The 22,949-nt window shown below is 43.7% G+C and overlaps 1 long non-coding RNA gene across 2 annotated transcripts in view; it reads left to right on the plus strand.

Moving 5' to 3' along the window:
• The window catches only part of LOC149121269 (uncharacterized), a 142,062-nt gene that overhangs the window by 81,112 nt on the left and 38,001 nt on the right, over nt 1-22,949 (plus strand). The window contains exons 3-5 of one of the 2 annotated variants that reach the window (XR_016224350.1): nt 9,059-9,122; nt 10,864-11,009; nt 17,543-17,581. This is a non-coding gene — a long non-coding RNA (uncharacterized LOC149121269). The remainder of the gene's footprint in view (nt 1-9,058; nt 9,123-10,863; nt 11,010-17,542; nt 17,582-22,949) is intronic. The other variant, XR_016224351.1, reaches the window with a different exon arrangement.

The following is a 22,949-nucleotide window of genomic DNA, read 5'->3' on the forward strand; positions in this document are numbered from 1 at the left end:
CATAGATTGTCTATATAAAAAGTAGTTCAACATCACTTAAAATTAATTAACACTGAAATTTAATGTGTTACCTTGTTTAAAAATGTTGTCTTAATTTAAAGATTTTAATAGGTTATTTCAAAATGTAAAGCAAGAAAATTGACAGATAAAAAACATCACAAGCATAAAGAATTTTTTGAAGTAAGAGGGTATGCAAAAGTCACAAAAAGTTATAAGAAAAAAAATTTTTGGACACGGAAGCTATTACTGATTCTCTGTTAAAGCAATAAGTTAAAGTAATCTATTATGTTCTCTTGATGTCTTTGTTAAATTCTAATTGTTTAAAAACAACTGAGTTTTTATTAAGAACTATGGGTTATTTAAATATGTGCTTATTTTCAAACCTTTAAATAATCACCCTGTAACAGTGATCAAATTTGGTCTGTATTATGTCATAATATAAAATGGTATTAATACAAATGTCTGAAAATTATAAAGTCTGGTAATCTAGTGTTACTGAACATAATGGTCATCTTGGTGAAGGGGCCCCAGAGGCCTAAAAAAGTTAAGTGTGCCTTGTAAAATCCTACAGGTGCTTTCAAAAATGCTATGTAAAGTAAACAAGTGTCTCTTCTTGGTTAACAAGTTTGTAATTTTAAATATAACAACTTAAGGTCTTTTGTCATCCACAGTTTTGTATATCAGATTTACTACTCATAAAACTAAAGTGTTGTTGGTTCTGTGTTTAACTGTCCTCCTATTGGTTGCAATGGACTTTTTCCAGCTACATCTATTGTATTCAGTACCTTGGGATGACTTTGTGGACTGATAAAGCCAATAATGAATTACAGGTACCAACTAGGAAAAAGTATAGTTAACTGAGTTTACTAAGATCAGAAAGTAATTCAAATCAATTGGTAATTTATAAAAAAGGTTAAAGATTCTAACAACTATCACTGAAACTGCTTTATTGTTCTGATGTATGTGACCCTATAGTTTGCTGTGAAACTAAATGCATCTATCTAATCAACTCCTCTGTATCATTTATGTATGTTTTTCTAATGTCTCTGCTGGACTAAATGTTATCTATACAAGAAAGTTATCTCAAGTGTTCATATTGCTGTAGAGTTTGATTATATTTTAATCTGTAACAAAATGTTTCCTGTAAGTTTAAACAGCTAAAGTTAATTGAAAATTCGTGTAACCTAAATCTCTGTAAACTTGTTAAAAAAAAACAACTGAAAACATTTTATTACTTGTGCTTAAATTTGCTGGTTAAACAAGCTACACCATGTTGGGTATTTAAGAGATGTTTCCAAGTACATGTATTCTTTTTTTTTTTTTTTTTTTGACAGGCAGATTGGACAGTGAGAGAGAGAGACAGAGAGAAAGGTCTTCCTTTTGCCATTGGTTCACCCTCCAATGGCTGCCGCGGCCGGAGTGCTGCGGCTGGCGCACTGCGCTGATCCGATGGCAGGAGCCAGGTACTTATCCTGGTCTCCCATGGGGTGCAGGGCCCAAGCACTTGGGCCATCCCCCACTGCACTCCCTGGCCACAGCAGAGAGCTGGCCTGGAAGAGGGGCAGCCAGGACAGAATCCGGTGCCCTGACGGGGACTAGAACCTGGTGTGCCAGCGCCGCAAGGCAGAGGATTAGCCTAGTGAGCCGCGGCGCCAGCCCCAAGTACATGTATTCTTAACATTTGTAAAGGACATTGGACCTTCTGGTAAGTGTTTCCCTAAGTTGTTTTCTAATAATTAAATCTACTTGCTAAGTTTTCATTTGATATTACTCTTAAAATGTTTGTGCATGGAAAAGCTGCCCTACCTTTTTGACCCTATTGCCCTATATAATTATTCCTTGTAAGATTACTTAATTACTTGGATTAAAGACTAGCATAAAAAATTAAAGCTGCCTCCAAGCAACACCACACAGAGTAACGTATCTGTTTTGCCTCTGGTGGTGCAAAGTTTTTAAGCATGGCTGGTAACTGGTAAGATTTTGTAGTGACAATCTGGCAGTATCCTTACTTAGCTATTTGGGTAAGGATATAAGTCAGTTCTGTTAAAGGTCAACCATGTTCAGAAATCAGAGTAACTCAGCCCAGCTAAATATTCATAAAAAACATGCCTATGACTATAGACTTCTAGTCTAGGCAATGAAAATTAGAGGTGGGACTGAGCACTCCCTTGACTTGCATTCTCTGGTCTGATTTAACAAGAACCAGGAGAAAAAGAGAGCTGGGCATCAGAAGCAATGTAAAGATGGGTGGCAGGCCTATTATAGGCAGCTCTGTACAGTGATCTGCCCTCAGGGAGACCCAACAGGCCAGTCCACTGCAGTGGCGTTCAATGTGGTAAGCCTGGGCTTCAGCAGAAGTCAGCTTGTGAAGAGCCCTGGCAGCTCTGCCAGCCAAGAGTTGGATCACTGGAAATGGACCTGTCCTGGAGTCGAAGGACTTCAGGTCAGAGCCACGGATCTTATTGGCTCTAAGCTGAAAAGCCCTTCACTCAGCCCAGCCTCCAAAGTGACCACCACTGTTGAAAGAATGGCCAAGTAGGGTCAGTAACATTGCAGACAGAGCTATAAATTTCCTATTGGAGATGCCACCTGCCTTTACCTGGCCAGCTCTCCTCCCAGGCCAGGTAAGTAATAAAAGTCAACAGAGTGCCTTCCCCAAGGAGGTTCACACCTCCCTTAAAATGTACCCTATGTAAAAAGATAAATAGGTCTAGGTCCCTTAACTTACAAGGCCTAAAGCCCACCAGTTTATTATCAAGCCCCTTCTATCAGGTTCTCTTTGCATCTCAATCAGAAAACTTATTTGTAACTTGGACAACACCTTTCTTGACTCCTCTAATAGCAACTCTGGACCCTGCCTGACCCACTCCTGGGCCTCATTCCTTTGTAATTTTGTTGCTTATTAAAATCAGTGGTACACAGACATTCTGTACATATCCTGTGGGGGCAGCTGTAGTATCTTTTAAACAGTATTACCGTAAATAGTGTACTTCAAAATGTAAATTACCTTGTTTAAAACTGTGACTTTAACATCTGTATAATTAGTGCATATGGCATCTACTCTCCATTATCAGGATAATTCATTATTAGGTAAATTTGGCTAGTAGGAAATACAGTTCTGTGAGCAGTGTTTCCTATTAAATATCAACTACTATCTCAGTTACACATAACAGCAGCAGCTCCGCCTTGTTCAGAAAAAGTAAATGCACAAAGTTAAAAAGTTAAAAAGATATACTGCAAATAGCTAGTCATTGTTCTGTGTATTAAAGTAGAGCAGAAATTAAACGCTGAGGATTTCTGTAAATTCTTTGTTCTCTGTAGTAGATCGCCGTTTATACTCCCAGCATGTGTGTACTGGTAATCCTCTCCCACACTAATGAGTGATTTTTCTCCCAGTTTTGGCTGGAATATGCTTTAGTCTCACCCTGTCTCTATAGTACAGTGTCTGGTTAAGTGTTTACAGTTGGTGATAGAGTGAAGCAAGGCCTTCGGCAACCAGGAGGTCAACCAAATGCTACTACAGGAATGTGCTCGGCTCCCCACCCAGGATACAGTGGCTTAAGACATCGCCCCATGGCAGCGCAGAGTGCCTCGTTGCCCCACATCAACAGGGGTGGCTCTGAAGACGGATCGTCATCCCTCTGTACCTCTTGGACTTTTGGGACTGATGTGATGGGCTGTGCGCCACTCTGGGAAAAAATGCTGCTTTTACGCTGATCACTCGGGCCTAATAAAAGATAACATGGCTGGCTAAGGTCAGGGAGGGGCTGGCAAGATAAAAAAAAGAACAGGAGGCCTCTCAGGGGTGGTTTGAGTCTTGGTTCAATTCTTCTCCGTGGCAAGCCACCCTACTATCAGGACTCATAGGGCCCTTGTTCTCCTGCTTTTAATTTTAACCTTCAGACCTTGCATTGTTAACAAACTTGTACAGTTTATGAAACAGAGATTGGACACCATTCAATTAATGGTCCAACAGTCCCAATATAAACCCTTAAATGTTTGTAAAACCTATAAAATGTCAGTCCAAAACCCATGATTGGGTTTTTCAAACATGTACAAAAACAAGGGGGGAATGAAGAACCAAAGTGACTCCATTTTAAAACAAAAAAAAAGCAGCCTCCGTTTCCCATAGCAGACCCGGGTCCTTGTAAAAGCAGGCATTCAGGCATTCCGGAGATATCAAAGCTTACCAGGGACAGCTAGCTCGGTAGACCAAGGACAGCACAGTAGAGATTGCTAAACAAAGTGACTCCCTGAGCCCAAAGCTTCCATGCTGTATGAACTCTTTTTTCCTGCTGATGTAGCCCCTTTTTCCTTTAAAAACTCTCCCAAACAAAGACCGGGGCCTCACTCCTTCTTCCGCTGTGCAGTCTGGTTGGATGGGGTCCCTGTCGCGGCTTGTACTCCTGAATAAACCTTGCTCTTGCAGTTTGGTGTGATAACTCTCTGGGGGTCTCTGCGGGGATCTAACAATCTGGGCACGACAGTGGCTCCAGGACTCCAGCAGCCCACTGGTGTGGGGTGGGGTGGAGGAGGTGGAGTTTCCCAAGGAAGTAACGGGGCTGGCTTTTTTGGAGGGGGGTCTTCAGAGTTGTGGTCTGGTTCTGGTTGCTAGCTTGAATTTTCCTCTTCCAAGTTCAAATCCAAGAGCTGTCTTTCCTCCCATCAGGGCCAGTTAGGGCAGACATAGGAGGACACATATTATGCTTATTTATTATGGAATGAGGCCATTTCCTCTAAAGTCTCAGTATCCTTTTTTTTCATATTTGACAATTCTGTTAGGTAGGGGCTACAGTGAAATCAGTTCTTAGAAGATTTCTGTAGGAGACGCGGGCAATTCAGTGTGGGTGTGATGATTAGAACACATATGAATAGCAGTTTACATTGCCATAGGAAAACTTCCCCCATTCTACCTTGGCTCGGTACAGCTACTAACCTAGAAGTAACAATGGCACTTTCTAGTGGTTTTACCCTGTGTGGCCATAGAGAAGATGTGTAAGATGTTAAAGTGCACAAAGCATACTGCTGTCACCAGAACCCAGCTGACTTCCTTCAGAGCCCTTTTCAGAATCTATTTTGTTATGCACTGTCTGACACAGCTTCTACTATGGAAACTCCAAGAGAGGTCTCTATCTTATTCCCAGTACCTAGCACATGGCTTGGCATATGGTAATGATTTTCATAGTTTTTAAATTTGAAATGATTATTTGAGAAGTAGAGAGACAGAGGGAGAGAGAGAGCGCTCTTTTGTACTGGATTATTTCCCAAATACCTGCAATGGCTGAGATGGGGCCAGTCAAACCAGAAATCAAGAACTCAATCCAGCTTTGCCATATGGGTGGCAAGAACCCAACTACCCAAGCCGTTGCTGCTCTCAAAGTCTGCATTAGGAGGAAGCTGGAGTTAGAAGCCAGATCTGTGTGTTGAACCCCAGGTACTCTGAATGTGGGATATAAATGTCTTTATTGCCAAATATCCTGGTAATGGTGTTAAAAGTGGAAGTGAAGGGGCTGGCGCTGTGGCTTAGCAGGTAAAGCCGGTGCCTGCAGTGCTGTGATCCCATATGGTGCTGGCTCGAGTCCCGGCTGCTCCTCTTTTGATCCAGCTGTCTGCAATGGACTGGGAAAGCAGTAGAAGATGGTCCAAGTCCGTGGACCCCTTCATCATGTGGGAGACCTGGAGGAAGCTCCTGACTCCTGGCTTCAGTTTGGCCCAGCTCTGGCTGTTGTGGCCATCTGGGGAGTAAACCAGTGGATGGAAGACCTCTCTCTGCCTCTGCCTCTCTGTAACTCTGCCTTCCAAATAAAGAAATAAATCTTTAAAAAATGGAAGTGAGCACAAGATTTGGTTCATTTGAGGATCTGTTCACAAGTTTCTAAAATCAGTGCTGAATTCCTTTCTCTCATATTTCAAAGGAAGGTTTTTTTTAAAAAAAAAAGATTTATTTATTTATTTGAAAGGCAGAGTTTACAGAGGAGCAGAGGCAGAGGGATCTTCTGTCTGCTGGTTCACTCCCCAAATGGATGCAATGGCCAGAGTTGTGCTGATCTGAGCCAGAAGCCAGAGCTGCTTCTGGGTCCCCCACGGGTGCAGGGGCCCAAGCACTTGGGGCATCCTCCACTGCTTTCCCAGGCTAGAGCAGAGAGCTGGATTGGAAGTGGAGCAGCTGAGACTCGAACCGGTGTCCATATGGGATGCTGGTGCTGCAGGTGGCGGCTTTACCTGCTATGCCACAGCACCGGCCCAGGAACTTCTTAAAGATTGCAGTTTCATTGACTGGCTTTTATTTAAATTGGATTAAAGTGTTTTATATGGAAAAAATTTGATATACTTTTCAGAATGCAACTGACAGGTACTAGCCTATGTTTATGGGAGGAAAAAAATCAATTACCTGAGACAAGGGGCCTAGATATCTTGGAAACATGTCTTGAGAACAACCCAACATTTGCAGATCAAAGGCCCTGCCCAATATCATTGTAAGGAAGGTCCCAAGTCTGGTGCCAGGAACCTTTCTGCCCAGTAATGTAACACCCAGGGAGGATCCTGCACTTGGGTGTTCTGCCTAGTAATCTTCCAGAGATGGGTAGGGAATATGGTTGAAAAAATTTGCCCATACCCATACAAACCATAGTCTAAATGCGGATGGGGGCATATACACTGACTTTTGGCTGAGATCCCTTCTTGATGAGTCAGGTGCACTTCTTCATCAACCTCACTAGTGTGCTTGCTGCCAGTCTCTTGTCTCTCCTCTGAATTCTTGTCCAATGGGGAGGTAAGGACTCCATTATAAATGTACCTGAACAAATGCTGTGAAGAGTTGGCCTGTCTTCCTGGGAGAAGTGAGGGATGATCCCAGAAGCTTAAAAGGCCTATTTGCCTGTGAGAAACTCCCCTTTAGACTACCTTGGTGATGTCACAGCTCTTTCCATATTTCAAGAGGAGAAGCAAATTTTGGAAGTGCTGAGCTTCAACTTCCAGCCTTACTGGCAAAACCGCTTTCTCTACCTTTGTCAAAACAACACACACACACACACACACACACAACCAACAAAACACAACTTTGGGCTGAGTTAACAAATCAAACTCACATAAGACCACAGTTAGTTTGTTCTGAATTCCTGGGATCCTGTATGTGGGGAGTTCTGAAAGGCTTGTGTTCAAGCAGCCCAGCATCTGCAACCCCTGGAAATGTCGTAGGGTGGCTTGTCCATGTTCTTTTCTTCAGGGCAAGAAAAGAGTTCAAGGATGAGACTTAGGTAAAGTTTAGCAGAGAAACAAGATTTAGTTACATGCAAAATGATGCATGCTCGAGAGAGCTACATTCTGTAAGGTTCAGGTCCATCCTTTTCTATGGCCTGGAGGCCAAAGGGATGGGCTTGGAGCAGAGCTTCTAAGAGCAGAAAGAGCATTTTCCTAGAAATTTTCTCACCTTACACTTTGTTTTTTTTTTTCACAGTTGTTAAAAAATGTATGAAGTGCCAACTATTTTTGGCTCAAAGAATTTTGTGATCTTAGATGTAGAAGCTATGGAAATAGGAAGTATGGAAACAAAAATGTCCTATCGGTGTTGAATAGTAAGGTATTAGGTGGGTGGGTGTGTCAAAGTGAGTTTAAATCTGGGATAGAGACCACTGAACTAGCACACTTCATCGTATAACGTTGGGGGCAGTTGTGTACTCCCTTTGAACCAAAACTGCACTAGATTGTGAACAAAGCTTTGGAGAGAGCATTTCAGCATTTTATTTGCAGATACTGGCCTACCTACCAACTCAAAACACAACTCTCTTCTAGGCAACCTGGAGCCACACAGCTTTGGACCCAAGAAGGTTTGAGTATATACAAGGGTAGGGAGACATATTAGGGAGAGGTAAACAACCTAGACCTTTAGTTTGGTTCATAAAGGGTATTCAGTGATGGGAATTCCACCTGAGGGCAAGGGAAATTAGACCACCACTAGAAGGGCTGCCCTAGATCAAGGCCACCTTGGATAACTCAGCTAGAATTTCTCTGTCTAGGCCTTCGGGATTGGGAAGCAGGAGAGCAATTATGTTCAGAGACTTTCTGGAAAGTATCAAGTTTCTTTTGAACACATAAAACATTCATACCACTGTGGAACTAGCAGGGATCACCATCAGTGACACTCAGTAGTGTGGCCTCTTTCAAGGCTCACACAAAAGCAGTTGATTAGACAAATCATATTTGCCCAATGTCTGTGTCAGCACTGAAGCCTGAAACGGAATTCTTGATTCAGAGAACAGAATCTTACAATTTCCCTCCTCTGCAGTGATTTAACACATACTCTCTGCTTACAATGTAGCCATAGGTAGAAGCTGTTTCCATTCATCATCTCTTTGGCAATATCCTTCATAAGGTGGATTGAATTGCTAAACCTGTTTTATGGAAGAGATGACAGCTTAGAGATAATAGAAATCTTCAACTCTTTCTCACCTATAACATGTAAAATTGTGTAAAAAAATCTGAGACAAAATTAGGACTCAAATCCCAGTGTCCAGTGCTTTTTAGCACAGCGTATACTAGGCAATGATCAAGAAAGGAGAGCTGGATCAAACACTTTATCATTCTACATTATAAACCGGGGAGATAGTGTTTGCTGGCTTTTTTTCTCAGAAATGTCATAACAGATTTGAGATCATTGTTGTGAAAACTTTAGTAAATAAGAGCATACTATGGAACATCTTCGATGTCCCTCTTTAAATCCTAGTAACTTTTTAAAATGAGTTTATTTGCTCATGGAAACAAGCACTTTAAAGATAGTTGAGAAAGCCCTACCTAAAACCACAATCAACAGTTTCTGGAATCTATCCGACAATGCTTTCTGAATAGTTTGTTTCTGGGATGTCTTCTCCTTCATAAGGAAAAATAGTGGTCTTAGATTCAACCAGAACAAATGGATGGAGAATGTCTAGATGAGTGCTGATAATATGTCTAAAAATGGAAGTATGTCCACTCTTCTTGGATGCATATCTTGGTGATGACGGGCACACACAGCACACGGTATCCTGGGAGGGCCCATCACCACTGTTGCCCTCTATTCCAGAAGTTCCTGATGTGCTGGCAGTGAGGTCTGGGACGGGAACTGGGCACTCATGGATCTCAAATTGGTAAGTGGAAGCCGCACTTCTACAAACTCTGCTCTTCTGTGAGTCCAAGGCTGAGACACCATACAGAGAACGGATTGGTGGTGAGTACAGATGATCTGTCCCTTCATCAGGTATCATCCATGGGAGCCTACTGTATTTCACTTGCTGACATCCCTACCGCTGACTTAAGACTCCTAAGACTAGGACCATAGATTCTAGAAAAAAATAATAGAAGATCCTTTTCAGGTACATAGGTTGGCCCCTTTTCCCATTCAAACCCTTCCATTAACAGACAAAGAACCAAATGTTTATATGAGAGTGTGTTGAAACCTTCAGATGATTTTGCTGAGACAACTGATCTGTGTTTGAAAGACTATTTTGGGCTGGTGCCACAGCTCACTAGGCTAATCCTCTGCCTGCAGCACTGGCACATCGGGTTCTAGTCCCGGTCGCGGCACTGGATTCTGTCCCAGTTGCTCCTCTTCCAGTCCAGCTCTCTGCTGTGGCTCGGGAGTGCAGTGGAGGATGGCCCAAGTGCTTGGGCCCTGCACCCCATGGGAGACCAGGAGGAAGCACCTGGCTCCTGGCTTCGGATCGGCACAGCACGCCAGCTGTAGCGGCCATTTGTGGGGTGAACCAATGGAAAAGGAAGACCTTTTTCTCTGTCTCTCTCTCACTAACTCTGCCTGTCCAAAAAAAAAAAAGACTATTTTGCATAAAACAAGTTCTTAACCCAAAACTGGGAAGATGTTATTTCTTCCCTAAGCTTCCTGGCAGGAGATCAGCTGATGGATTTTAAATATCAGCCTTCTGTGAGGTATTGCCCAATGTAAAAATCTGCCCAGGAATTTAATAGGGATGGCCTGAAATGTATCTGAAAAGATGAATTTTTAAAAATATATATGTATTAATTTATTTGAAAGAACAACAGAGGGAGAGAGGGAGAGGAGGGGGAGAGGGAGAGCAGAGAAGAGGAGAAAAAGAGAAGAGAAGGGAAAGGAAGGGAAGGGAAGGGAAGGGGAGGGGAGGGGAGGGGAGGGGAGGGGAGGGGAGGGGAGGGGAGAAAGAACAAAAGAAATATCTTCAACCAGGGCCGGTGCTGTGGCGTAGTAGGTAAAACCACTGCCTGCATGTCAGCATCCCATATGGGCACCAGTTCAAGTCCCAGGTGCTCCTCTTCCCATCCAGCTCTCTGCTCTGGCCTGGGAAAGCAGTAGAAGATGGCCCAAGTCCTTGGACCCCTGCACCTGCATGGGAGACCTGGAAGAAGCTCCTGGCTCCTGGCTCCTGGCTCCTGGCTCCTGGCTCCTGGCTTTGGATGAGTGCAGCTCCAGCCATTGTGGCCATTTGAGGAGTGAACCAGCAAATGGAAGACAGACTTTCTCTCTCTCTCTCTCCCACCCCTGTGTAACTCTGCCTTCCAAGTAAATAAATAAATCTTTTTAAAAAAGAAAAAAAAAGAAATATTTCAACCTTCTGGTTTACTACCCTAATGTCCATAACAGCCAGAGGTAGGTCAGGCAGAAGCCAGGAGCCAGGAGCTGCCACACGGGTGGCAGGGGCCCAAGCACTTGGGCTATCTTCTTCCTTCTCAGGCATGTTAGTAAGATGTTGGATCATAAGCAGAGCAGCCAGCACTGGAACTGGCATTCTGATATAGGAGTGACAGCTTAATCTGCTGCACCACAATACCAGCCTTAAAGATGAATTTCAGAAATAGGAAAAAAGTCTTTTCCTTATTCCCTCACCTCTCTCCTTGCAGTGATAATGGACTTCCCTCCTTCAGAGTATCCAAAGGCTTCTCCACCACCCGGAATCCTAGAACAGCAACACCACTTCTAAGACACAAAAGAACTTCAAGCTTTGCTTCTCAGGTGGTCACACAGTGTCTTCGTTTTCCTTTTCAAGGTCAGAGAGCCCCGAAGCTGTTAGAATTTTAATTGAAATGTCCTCCCTACAATCTTCATGTTAACTTCAAAATGTTTTGTGACTAGAAATCGAAACTCCAGCAGTTGACAGTTGAGGTGTCCTTTAGCTTCAAAATCAAGTAAGATTCACCACTGAATCACTAGAAACAGACATCAGTTTTTATTGTTATATACCACACAAATTATGAAACACCACCACATGTGTAATGTATGTGATCATATATAACTCAAATGCACGTCCTCCCCACCTCCCAGTCCTTCTGGCTAACGTTCAGGATTATAGTGTTGAAGGGGAGTGTGGTCAGTAAAATGAAAAACTCTGTGTTTACCTTGATGCTCCTTGTGTGCATGCATTGAAACTAAAAGAACACTTCTCCAGTTCTTGACATTGGCACTGTCTAGGGCAAGCGCTTGGTGTTAAAACCGGCCTACGTCTGGTGCCGAGAAGATCCTCAAGTCACAAAAGACACACCTACAGATATCACGACCTGCCACATATTTTCATTTTGGATACGAGATTTGTCAATACCGATCTCACAGTGTGAAGATTAAAATGGGATAGAGCGATGTCAGCATTGCATTCATAGTAAGCCCTAAATCAGTGAGCGCTTTAAAGCCACAGCACTTCTCTGCAACATTTTAAGGAACTTGAGTAACTGGAAAGTGTCCCTGACTTTGGTGATGAATAGTGTGATGAAAGCAACCAAGGAAGCCCTGCCAAAGCAAGTGATAGGGCTGTGGGTGAGCAGCAAAATGTGTTAGTCTTCTCCCTCAGTAGCTAGGGCTGGGAATATGAGAAGGAATGTATAAGGTGAACAGACCACATACTACTCCTCTCCCCAAGTTACTAACCTGTTGGAGGTGAGAATACACATACCTCTGTGAATTTACCAGCAACTGTAGCAGTTAGAGGTTCACGTGCCTTCACAAACTGCTTTGAGAATGCAACTATCTTCTGAGTGTTAACTGAATTTCTTACATCACTAGTTTTTAGTAAATGTATATTTCTCATTTGAAAAGCATAGTAGATAAAAATGAGGTTGTATCAAAATGTTTGTGCAGGGGGCCAGTGCTGTGGTATAATGCAGGTGCTACAATGCAGGTGTAATGCAGCTGCTAAGCCTGCACCTGCATTGCTGGCATCCCATATGGGCGCAAGTTCTAGTCCCAGCTGCTCTTCTTCCAGTCCAGCTCCCTGCTGATGGCCTGGGAAAGCAGTGAAATATGATCCAAGTGCTTGGGTCCCTGCACCCACATGGGAGACCTGGAAGAAGCTCCTGGTTTCCCTCCCTCCCTCCCTCTCACCCTCCCTCTTACCCTTCTTCTTTTTACCTTTCTGTCATTTAAACAAATTTTTTGAGTTAGCATATTTTATTTATTTTTAAAATTTTTTTATTTTTTTGACAGGCAGAGTAGACAGTGAGAGAGAGAGAGAGACAGAGAGAAAAGTCTTCCTTTTTCCATTGGTTCACCCCCCAATGGCCTCTGCAGATGGCACACTGTGGTCAGCGCACCATGCTGATGTGAAGCCAGGAACCAGGTGCTTCTCCTGGTCTCCCACGCGGGTGCAGGGCCCAAGCACTTGGGCCATCCTCCACTGCACTCCCGGGCCACAGCAGAGAGCTGGCCTGGAAGAGAGGCAACCGGGACAGAATCCAGCACCCCGACCGGGACTAGAACCCGGGGTGCCAGCGCCGCAGGCGGAGGATTAGCCTATTGAGCTGTGGCGCCAGCCCAAGTTAGCATATTTTAATCTTACATTACAGTAAAAAGGCTTAATACTTCAGGGAGTAAGAAGTTTACCAAGTAAAAAGCAAAAAGACTCTAATTTAGTGGGAATATAGACAATGGCTATAAATAATAATTGAGTGGAAAAAATGACCATTTCACCCATATACAATTTATTTGTCATTCATAATTTCTTTCAATGAAATAGAACCAATGACAATGTAACATCCAGATATTTCCTCTGTGGTTACAAGGTAATAATTTAGCTCATTTAGACTTTTAGCCATTTCTTCTTAACAGGTTATGCACAGGTATGACTTCATGCAGATTGCAATGCAAATCATCATATATTACATTTTTGGTGTTCTATTAGTTACCACAGAAACTAATAGGGAAAATATATGGTATTTGTCTTTTGTGGCACTCGCTTATTTCACTAAGTATAATGGTTTCCAGTTGCATCCATTTTGTTGTGAAAGACAGGATTTCTCTTTTTTTGTGGCTGAATAGTATTCTATAGTGTATATATACCAAATTTTACTTATCCAGTCATCAGTTGATGGGCATCTCGGTTGATTCATATCTTAGCTACTGTGTATTGAACTGCAATAAATATAGGGGTACAAATAACTCTTTCATATGCCAATTTCATTTTGCTTGGAAAATTCCCAAAGGTGGGATGGCTGGGTCATATCATAGATGTATTTTTGGATTTCTGAGGAATCGCCATATAGTCTTCCATAGTGGTTGTCCTAGTTTACACTCCCACCTGCAATGATTTAGGGTACCAACTTCCGTACATCCTTGCCAGCATTAACTATTTTTCAATTTTTGGATGATAGCCATTCTAAATGGGGTGTGGTGAAACCTGGTTGTTTTTATTTGTGTTTCCCTGGTGGCTAGTGATCCTGAGCATTTTATACTGTTTCTGCTGACCATTTGTATTTCATCCTTTCAAAAATGCCTACTCGTGTCCTTTGCTCTTTTTAGCTAGCTTGTTTATTTTGTTGTTCTTGAGTTTCCTGAACTGTTCATGGATCCTAGAAAATCCATTATCAGTTGCATACTTTGCAAGTATTTTCTCCCATTCTGTTGGTTGCTTTATTTTGTTAAGTGTTTCTTTTGAGTGCAGAAACATCTTTTTTTAAAAAAGATTTTATTTATTTATTTAATTGAAAGTCAGAGTTACACAGAGACAGAAGGAGAGGCTGAGAAAGAGAGAGAGAGACCTTCCATCCGCTGGTTCACTCCCCAGTTGGCCACAATGGCCAGAGCTATGCCGATCCAAAACAAGGAGCCAGGAGCCTTCTCTGGGTCTTCTACGTGGGAGCAGGGGCCGAAGGATGTGGTACATCTTCTACGGCTTTTCCAGGCCACAGCAGAGAGCTCTGCCCCTCTTTGTCTCCCTTAACAGTTTTTGTGTTAAAGTTTATTTTGTCAGATATGAAGATGGCTACGCCCACTCTTTTTTCATTTCTGTTGGCATGGTATATCTTTTTCCAGCCTTTCACTTTCAGTCTGCATGCATCTTTGTTGGAAAGATGTGTTTCTTGTAAGCAGCAAATAGATGGGTTTTGTTCCTTAATCCATTCAGCCAATCTGTGTCTTTTAACTGGAGAGTTGAGGCCATTAACATTCAATGTGACTATTGATAAGTGGTAACTTTGCCCTACCATTTTCCCAGAGATATTTTCTAATATATGCTTTGAACTTCCTGTGATCTTGCTGTGAGGTTTCCTTCCTTTACCTTATTTCATATTGATGACCGTGTTTCTGTGTTTCTGTGTGTAACACCTCTTTAAGCATCTTTTGCAGGGCTAGACGAGTGGCGACAAATTCTTTCAATTTCTGTTTGCTATGAAAGGTCTTTATTCACAAATGAGAGCTTTGCAGGATATAATATTCTGGGCTGGCAGTTTTTCTCTCTTAGTACCCGGGCTATGTCTCGCCATTCCCTTCTAGCGTGTAGGGTTTTTGATAAGAAGTCAGCCGTGAGTCTAATTGGAGATCCTCTGAGAGTAATCTGACGTTTCTCTCTTGCACATTTTAGGATCTTTTCTTTATGTTTCACTGTGGTGTGTTTGATTACAATGTGTCATCATGAGGATCTCTTTTGGTCATGTTTACTAGGGGTTCTATGAGCTTCCTGTACTAGGATGTCTCTGTCCTTCTCCAAACCCGGGAAGTTCTCTGCTAGTATCTCACTAAAAAGGCCTTCTAATCCTTTCTCCCTCTCCATGCCTTCAGGAACTCCCAGAACCCGAATGTTGGGTTTTTTAATAGTATCCTGTAGATTCCTAGCCATATTTTTTAGATTTTAATTTCCTCTTCTTTTCTTTGGTTTGACTATATACTTTCCTGTGCTCTATCTTCTAAGTCCGATATTCTCTCTTCTGCTTCACTGACTCTGTTTTTAAGGCTCTCTAATGTGTTTGTCATTTGATCTATTGAGTTCTTCATTTCATTTTGGTTTCTCTGCACTATCACATTTTCCTGTTCTACTAGTTTCTGTGTTTCATTTTGATTCCTCCTTAAGACTTCATTTTCACGAGAGAGATTTTCTATCCTGTCCAGTAAGGATTTCTGTAGTTCAAGAATTTGTTTTTGAAAACTTCTAAATGTTCTTATCATAAATTTTTTGAGATACGTATCTTGTATTTCTTCTATCTCATCATCTTCATAATCTTGACTTGGGGTGTCTTGTTCATTTGGGGGTGTCATAATGTCTTCCTTGTTCTTGTTTCCTCAGTTTATGCGTTTGTTGCTTGGCATTGTTGAGATATTCTTTGGATTCTTCTTCCCTCGCCGTGGTGTTTTTTTCTTGTTATACTATGACTATATTAAGTGGACTGTCTGCTTTTGATGGAGCCTTAGAGGCTTCAGATGGGTGTGGCCAGAGAGCTCTGTTTGGTTCTTCAGGGTTAGGGGTGTGCCAAAGGTGACACACCCAGGTTAGGCATGGTAAATTTCTCTCTCTCCTCTCTCTCTCTCTCTCTCTCTCTGATCCAGAAGGGAAGTAATTCTGCACAGCTGAGCGGAATTGAAGGTAGTCAGCTTCTGATCTCTGGCTCCTGTGGGTATAACATTCGTCTGCTCTTTCCCAAGGACCACACAAAGAATCTGTTCTGCCCTCAGTGTGGGCTCAAATTCCCCTACAGTCTCTCACTGGGTTGCCAATTTTACCAAATTGTAGCGTCTCTGGAGAGTACTCACGTGAACTCTGTGAGTTCTCTCACCCACTGTCTCTTTTTTCACTTCCTCAGTTCATTAGCTCCACACATTCACTAGGTCCTAACCTCCTGTTATTTCTCACACACACACACACACACACACACCCCAGAGTCCAGTTTTTCCGCTTGGCTTTGGCAGGTGCAGCCTGGAGGTCGCACAGCTTTTACGTATGTCCAAAATGGTACCTGCTCTTTGTCTTGCTCGCCTTTGAGAGGTGAGTGGAGAGAGAGAGACTCGTGCCTGTACCAGTCCTTTCTCTCTCTCTCTCTCTCTCTGTCTCTCTCTCTCTCTTCTCGAGTTAGCCTGGTGAACTTTTCCCCATGGTGCTTCAGGCCTCATTCCCTCTAGGCTTCTCCTTCTGCTTTCCCACCAGTGTCCCAGGCTACTGAGGTTTTGGCTCACCTCGCGTTCCAGCGCTGCTGTGTAGATTCCGCGACTGGTGTCCTGAGCTGTGGGCTCCCACGCTTTCTACGCAGGTCCACCATGAATCACTGGTTCTGGAAGAGTTTCCTCTGCTGTTTCTTCCACAACTCTTCCTTGAACCTGCAGTATCTCAACTTTTATTAAACTGTCTCTTCCCGAACTATCAGTGTGCTCCCTTCCTATTCCGCCATCTTGCCGGACACCCAAGCTCTGGACATTCTTACTCCATAATGTGGTAACTCAAAATCGTCTCCGCCCACGTTTGCTGTTCATGATTAGCATTTTCTCATTTTTTACTATTGTACATTATGTCTGTGCCTAGGGTAAACCTAAGGGTAAGCTTTAGATTCTCTTGCATTTTTCTGAGTCTGAATCTTTGGGTATTTGTAGTCACTTTCTCAGTTTTTCCATACATAACTTGCAGTTGCTTTTAAAGAACGATTTACTTATTTATTTGAAAGGCAGAGAGAGAGAGCAAGGAGGAAAGAGAGAAAAAAGAAATAGAAAGAGAGAGAGAGAGCTAGAGAGAGAGCACTTCCATCTACTGGTTTACTTCCCAAATTGCTACAACCATCAAGTGTGGAACGAGCCATAGCCAGGAGCCAGGAATTCCATCCTCGTCTCCCACTTGGGTGGCAGGGGTTCAAGAACTTAGGCCGTCTTCTACTGCCTTCCCAGATACATAAGCAGGAAGCTGGACTGGAAGCAGAGTAGCTTGGACTCAAATCTGTCTCTGGAAAGTCCCCAAACATGTACATTCTGATGGCACTGCATCTTGTCCCTTTAGTCACCTGACCTCATGCCTCTGTGAACTGCTCTCATGGCAATCTCAGAACACAGAATGAGGACATGTTCTCAAGGGAGAGGCCCAGCTGCAGCCTCCCCTGTTGGCACCTGAGTGTCTGAGTCCTCCATGGGTTATTGAAGGTATGAACTTTCCTTTGTGGTAAGCATCTTTGGGAAGAGTGGCCAGCTCCCCACTGAGAGCCAGTGAGCTGTTTCAGGGTGATACTCATGTATTTGGGAGTTGTAGATTTATTTGTGGCTATGTTATTCTACAATATGTGTGTATGTAGTTTTATATGTATACCTTTCTAGAAATTACAATAGTAATGAATTCTTTCCTCCTAGGAGTTGGAGCATTCTGTACCCAAGAATACACCTACACAGGTAAAGGATCCATTTCCTATCTGTAGACTCTTTCAAGTATTTTTTTTGACAGGCAGAGTGGACAGTGAGAGAGAGAGAGAGACAGACAGAGAAAGGTCTTCCTTTGCCATTAGTTCACCCTCCAATGGCTGCCGTGGCCAGTGCACTGTGCTGATCCGATGACAGGAGCCAGGTACTTATCCTGGTCTCCCATGGGGTGCAGGGCCCAAGCACTTGGGCCATCCTCCACTGCACTCCCTGGCCACAGTAGAGAGCTGGCCTGGAAGAGGGGTAACTGGGACAGAATCCGGCGCCCCGACCGGAACTAGAACCCGGTGTGCCGGCGCTGCAAGGTGGAGGATTAGCCTAGTGAGCCGCGGTGCCGGCCTTCAAGTGTTTTTGTAAAAGGAAAGATGTGGGTCCAGAGTGTCTCCCACAAGTGAGAGAGGCCTAGGGTATGTGGATCCTAAATGTTTCCAAGTCAGTGAGCTGGCCCTTTGCTTGCCAGGTTCACTTTCCAGCTCAAGGGAGTGTGGGCCAGACTCGGTGGTCTAATAATGCTTGGTAATACCAGTCTGGAGCTGTTCCTGGGCCCTACGAAGTCCCCTAATTCCCATCTTGCTGCCTTTCCTTCATGGCTATCCTCAGTCTGGCACCATAGCACCTTAAGTCTGTGAGTGCTGCCTCCAGGGTAGTTTTAGGAAATAGAGTGAGACGTTCTCAGGGGAAAGGCCCAGGTACGGCTGTCACTCGTGGATCTCAGGTCCCCTTGGGTATTCAGAATATGTGCTTTGTTTCTCTGGAAAGAGTGGCCAGCTCCACACTGAGAGTGAAGTCCCTGCTGTCGGGGTGGTTCAGTGACATGGCCGTGCAGATTGGTGTCAGACAAGGGACCCTGGACTTGGCAGCAAAAGGACTCCATGGGTATTTTTGCCTCCCAGCTATCCAGAGAGGGGGAGGAGATCTCACTGTCTTGAGGACAAAAAAGATTATCTGTGTGTCAAATTGTGTGTTTCCCTGCCTGATGTGTGTTGTTTGTTTCCATATGTATACTTTCAGTTTATAGATGCATATATTTAGGAATCATAGATTTTTCTAGCTATATTACTTTTTCTGACATAGAGTGATGATAGTGATGAATCCATAATCCTAGGATGTTGAAGGTTCTCAGCTACAAGGATGTAGCCAGATGGGTCCTGGAAAATTTTTCTGTAATTTTAAACAAGTGTGAGTAGTTACACAAACACACAGAGAAACACACACACATACATCTTTAGAGGTTCATTCAGTGTTTATGAACATTTACATAGTTGTGTAGCCAAAGATTTGTTGGAAGTTGGTTGTTTCCCTTTGGACATCATACAGGGCTCATTCTCTCACCAACAAACCAAGAGATGTCTGGAAACTTGCTGCATTGAGGTGGGACAGGACGTGGGCTTTCCAAGGCCTTAGGTCCTACTTTGTCCTGGGTTGTACATGAGCAATCCCCGTTCCCACTTACCTCTAGCAGTTAGCTAAACCTCTTTGCCCAAGAGAGTTGGGCCCTAAGTTAGAAACACTCCTTATATATCTTAATGGGCTAGCAGGACTGAAAGTCGCCCTCTGACCTGGTGAGCTGGATCTCTTTTATGTCATGTTGTTCAGAAGGCTGGTAAACCTGCTGTGGGCCCAGAATGCCCCTCCAAGACAAGCGGCTTACAGCATGTAGGTTCCGTGTGTTTCCCAGAAAGCTAGTGTGGTGGCCCTCCAGCTAGCCTGGTCCATATCTCTAGGACAAGTTCATTTTGGCCGAGTCTGGCTCCCAGAGTGTGTAATCTTCAGGGATGGTGGCCAGAGCTGACTCTGGGGAGTGTGCAGATCCACATTCTGGTGGCACCATGGCATAGCTGACCCTGCAGCCAGGTGTCATCTTCCTGGTACCTGCCTATCCTGCCTAAAAGGAAACCTCAAAACCCAGAGGAAGGGCCAGCATTATGGCACAGCGGGTTCAGCCACCACCTACGATGCCAGCATCCCATATGGGAGTCAAGCTGTGTCTTATCTGCTCTACTTGCTATCCAACCCTCTGCTAATGCAGCTGGGAAAGAAATAGAAGGTGGTCCAATTCTTTGGGTCCCTGCACCCATGTGGGAGACCCAGATGGAGTTCCAGACTCCTGGCTTTGGTCTGGCCTAGCCCTGGCTTTTGTGGCCATTTGGGGAGTGAACCAGCAGATGGAAGATCTTCACCCTCTATCTCTCTCTACATATCGCCCTGCTTTTCAAATACATAAAGATAATTCAGATTGAGTGGGAGTTCTCAGAGGAGAGGCCCAACTCCATCTACCCCAGTCTGCAGTCCAGGCTCTGAGACCCTGGGTTGTACAAAATGTTCTTTTCCTTCTGGGTAAAATCTCAGGCAAGGATGGCCAGCTCCCCATAGAGAGGGAAGTCACTGTGGTCAGGGTTGTGCATGGGCACACCCCTGGGGAGTATCAGTGATCACACCCTGAAACTGGTGTGAAGGGTCTTCTTGGGTGGTTATGAGCCCGAAGCAGAGCAACAGGGAAGGGAGAGCCCAGTGCCCCCTAACCACAGAGGTTGTGTGTTTCTTCTTGTGTTGTATGTGATTGATTTGTGTATGTACATTTTCTTGCCTAGAAATTCTTGTATTTGGAAATCATTGGTGGACTTCTGTCCCTGGGCATTTATTTCTGAGACAGACAGACACCACCCTGTAACTGTGTGGGTGAGCATTTCTAGGACTAATGGGAGTCGTGATTTCTTCCTTCCCAGCATGGTGAAACATCCCAGTGCAAGGAAACAGCACTACATGTAAAAGAACAATTTTCTATATTGTGTAGACACACACAAGTATTTCGACAGTTATGCACATGTGCTTTGGCATTCATTTAATATTTGTGTGCCTCTCTGTACATGAATACAGGAAGGTATATGCCCCATCATGTTATTTTGACTGTGGACATCATTCAAGATGCAGCTACCACTTGATAAGCCAAGAGTCACCTGTACATGGTGGCAGGGTGTCAGAGGCTGGAATGGCTCACATGATGTTGATCTTTCCTTTTGCTGACAAGTGATGCCAGTTTGTGTGATGGAGATGTTTAACATGCAGCCGTGGGTCTGGCTCAGCCATTGCACCAATAGGAGTCCCTGGACAGTGAGCAGTAGAGCACCCCAGGCTACAGGAAGCCAGAGTTCATTCACGTAGTCCTGACACGTGAGATTATCTGTATAAACGCAGCAGCATTTTACTTCCAAGCCATACTTCTATAGAGTATGTGTGTGTGTATACATATTTAATTGCTCAGGCTTTGGTTCTTGACATTATGTAGATGATAGGTTTTTTATCTATATATTACTTTTTTAATTTGACAAAGACAATTCAAACACTGCTTTTCCTATGAGATCTTATTTTCAAAACACTGCATTTAAGGATAATTTGGGCACAAATTAAGGTGATTCTTGGCCATGCTGTGTCAAATCCAGGAGATTGGGGTGAGCCTGCTGTCTGTGTCTGAACTTGGCAAAAGCCATTTCCTGCTAGAGTTGTGGCCTAGGTGAATGTGATCCCAGATGTTCCTGTCTGGCAGTCTGACAGACTCAAAATGAATAATATCACTAATTAATTAAAAAGCGTTTCTGTGATTTAATGCAAATTTTTCTGAAATTAGATTGATACAAAAATAAAATAAAATTATTAACTCTAAACTCAAATGACACAAGTAAAATTAAAAACTCTCAATTTTGTGGCTCAACGAAACTAAAACTGATTCATCAAATGAATGAAAGGATGTCCACTAAAGAAAGGTTTACCAATAATTCAGAGAAAATCATTTTGTAGATTAGATGAGTCCATGAGCTCAGTGATTCTGATACTGACTCTCCATTAAAAGGGAATAAATATGGCCAGCGCCGTAGCTCACTATGCTAATCCTCTGACTGCGGCGCTGGTACCCCGGGTTCTAGTCCTGGTTTGGGCACCAGATTCTGTCCCGATTGTTGCTCTTCCAGTCCAGCTCTCAGCTGTGGCCTGGGAAGGCAGTGGTGGATGGCTCAGGTGTCTGGGCCCTGCACCCGCATGGGAGACCAGGAGGAAGCACCTGGTTCCTGGCTTCAGATAGGTGCAGCATGCTGGCCGTGGCGGCCATTTGGGGAGTGAACCAACGGAAGGAAGCCCTTTCTCTCTGTCCCTCTCTCTCACTGTCTAACTCTACCTGTCAAAAAAAAAAAAAGCTAATAAATCTGGATTTGTGCAGTCGTGGGACCGTTGTTGTCTTCCATAAGAGACCTCTTTAAAGTAGCAATATTTTGGGTGGGGCGACTCATATGAAATAAACTGCAAAACTAGGAAATTAGATATCATATTTGCTAGCTTTGCACAGAAACCACTGAGAGAAGCTGCGTGAGGTGAGGCAAGCTTTTCTGAATCCTAGTGCTCATTCTAGAAAAACCAAATTTCCCATCAAAAGGGAGAACACAAACCTTGATGGGAATATGCCCATCCCCATACAAGGCACTAGAGGGGGGAATCAGTACTAGAAAGAGAGCAAGGACTCCCACACTGAAAACATTCCCAGCTTGATGTCATCTGTGCTCTCAGCAGGGTAGTTTCCAGGATGAGGAAAAATCATTAGGAAAATGATACCAAGCATGAAAGGACGTCGTTACTAAGAATCCAGGAAGCTCGGGAATGGATGGAGAGAAAAGGGGAAAGAAGAAGGAAAATGGGAAAAGGAACATCAGCCATGAAGTGTAAACTAGAAGAAACACAGGAGCAGGCTGTGCCTTTCAAGACACGGAAGGTGAATAGAAGAAAATGTTAACAACAGAAACCTGATCAGAGATGTTGGGAGATGAAGAGAAGCACAGGGAGCTGCTGGATGCCTGAAATTCTTGGAAGGGAAGAGACAGTGCAGTGACCCAAAGCCAATCAGCACAATGCAGACTTTTCTGCCAACGAAAATGCGCTGTCAGATTCCATCTTAGAAGACCACTGGATGTGACTTTGGCTGATGCCATTGATATTCCAGTAAAATCTGTGTATTAAAAGAAAAATGTTCAGGCATCTAGAATACAAGGATGAGTGACATAAAGGGAAATGAAACTGAGAATCTCATCAGTCTTGTAGAAACAGCGAGTCTGGGCAAAAGGAAAAAGAATATATTTAAGATGCTTGAGAAGAGAAACTAAACCTGGAATTCTGTGCCATCCAAGCTGACATTAGGTAAAAAGTGCATTGGCATCCAGGTCGTCAAGAGACACTGTGAGCGAAAGGGACCCCATGATGCCTTCCAATGGAAGGAACAGATGGGTGACAACAAAACCCCTAGGGGCCGGCACTGTGGTGCAGCAAGTTAACGCCCTGGCCTGAAGTGCTGGCATCCCAT

Source organism: Oryctolagus cuniculus, chromosome 17 (assembly GCF_051225735.1).
Source record: "Oryctolagus cuniculus isolate XC-2025 breed Fujian yellow rabbit chromosome 17, ASM5122573v1, whole genome shotgun sequence".
In the NCBI taxonomy this organism is placed as follows: domain Eukaryota; kingdom Metazoa; phylum Chordata; class Mammalia; order Lagomorpha; family Leporidae; genus Oryctolagus; species Oryctolagus cuniculus.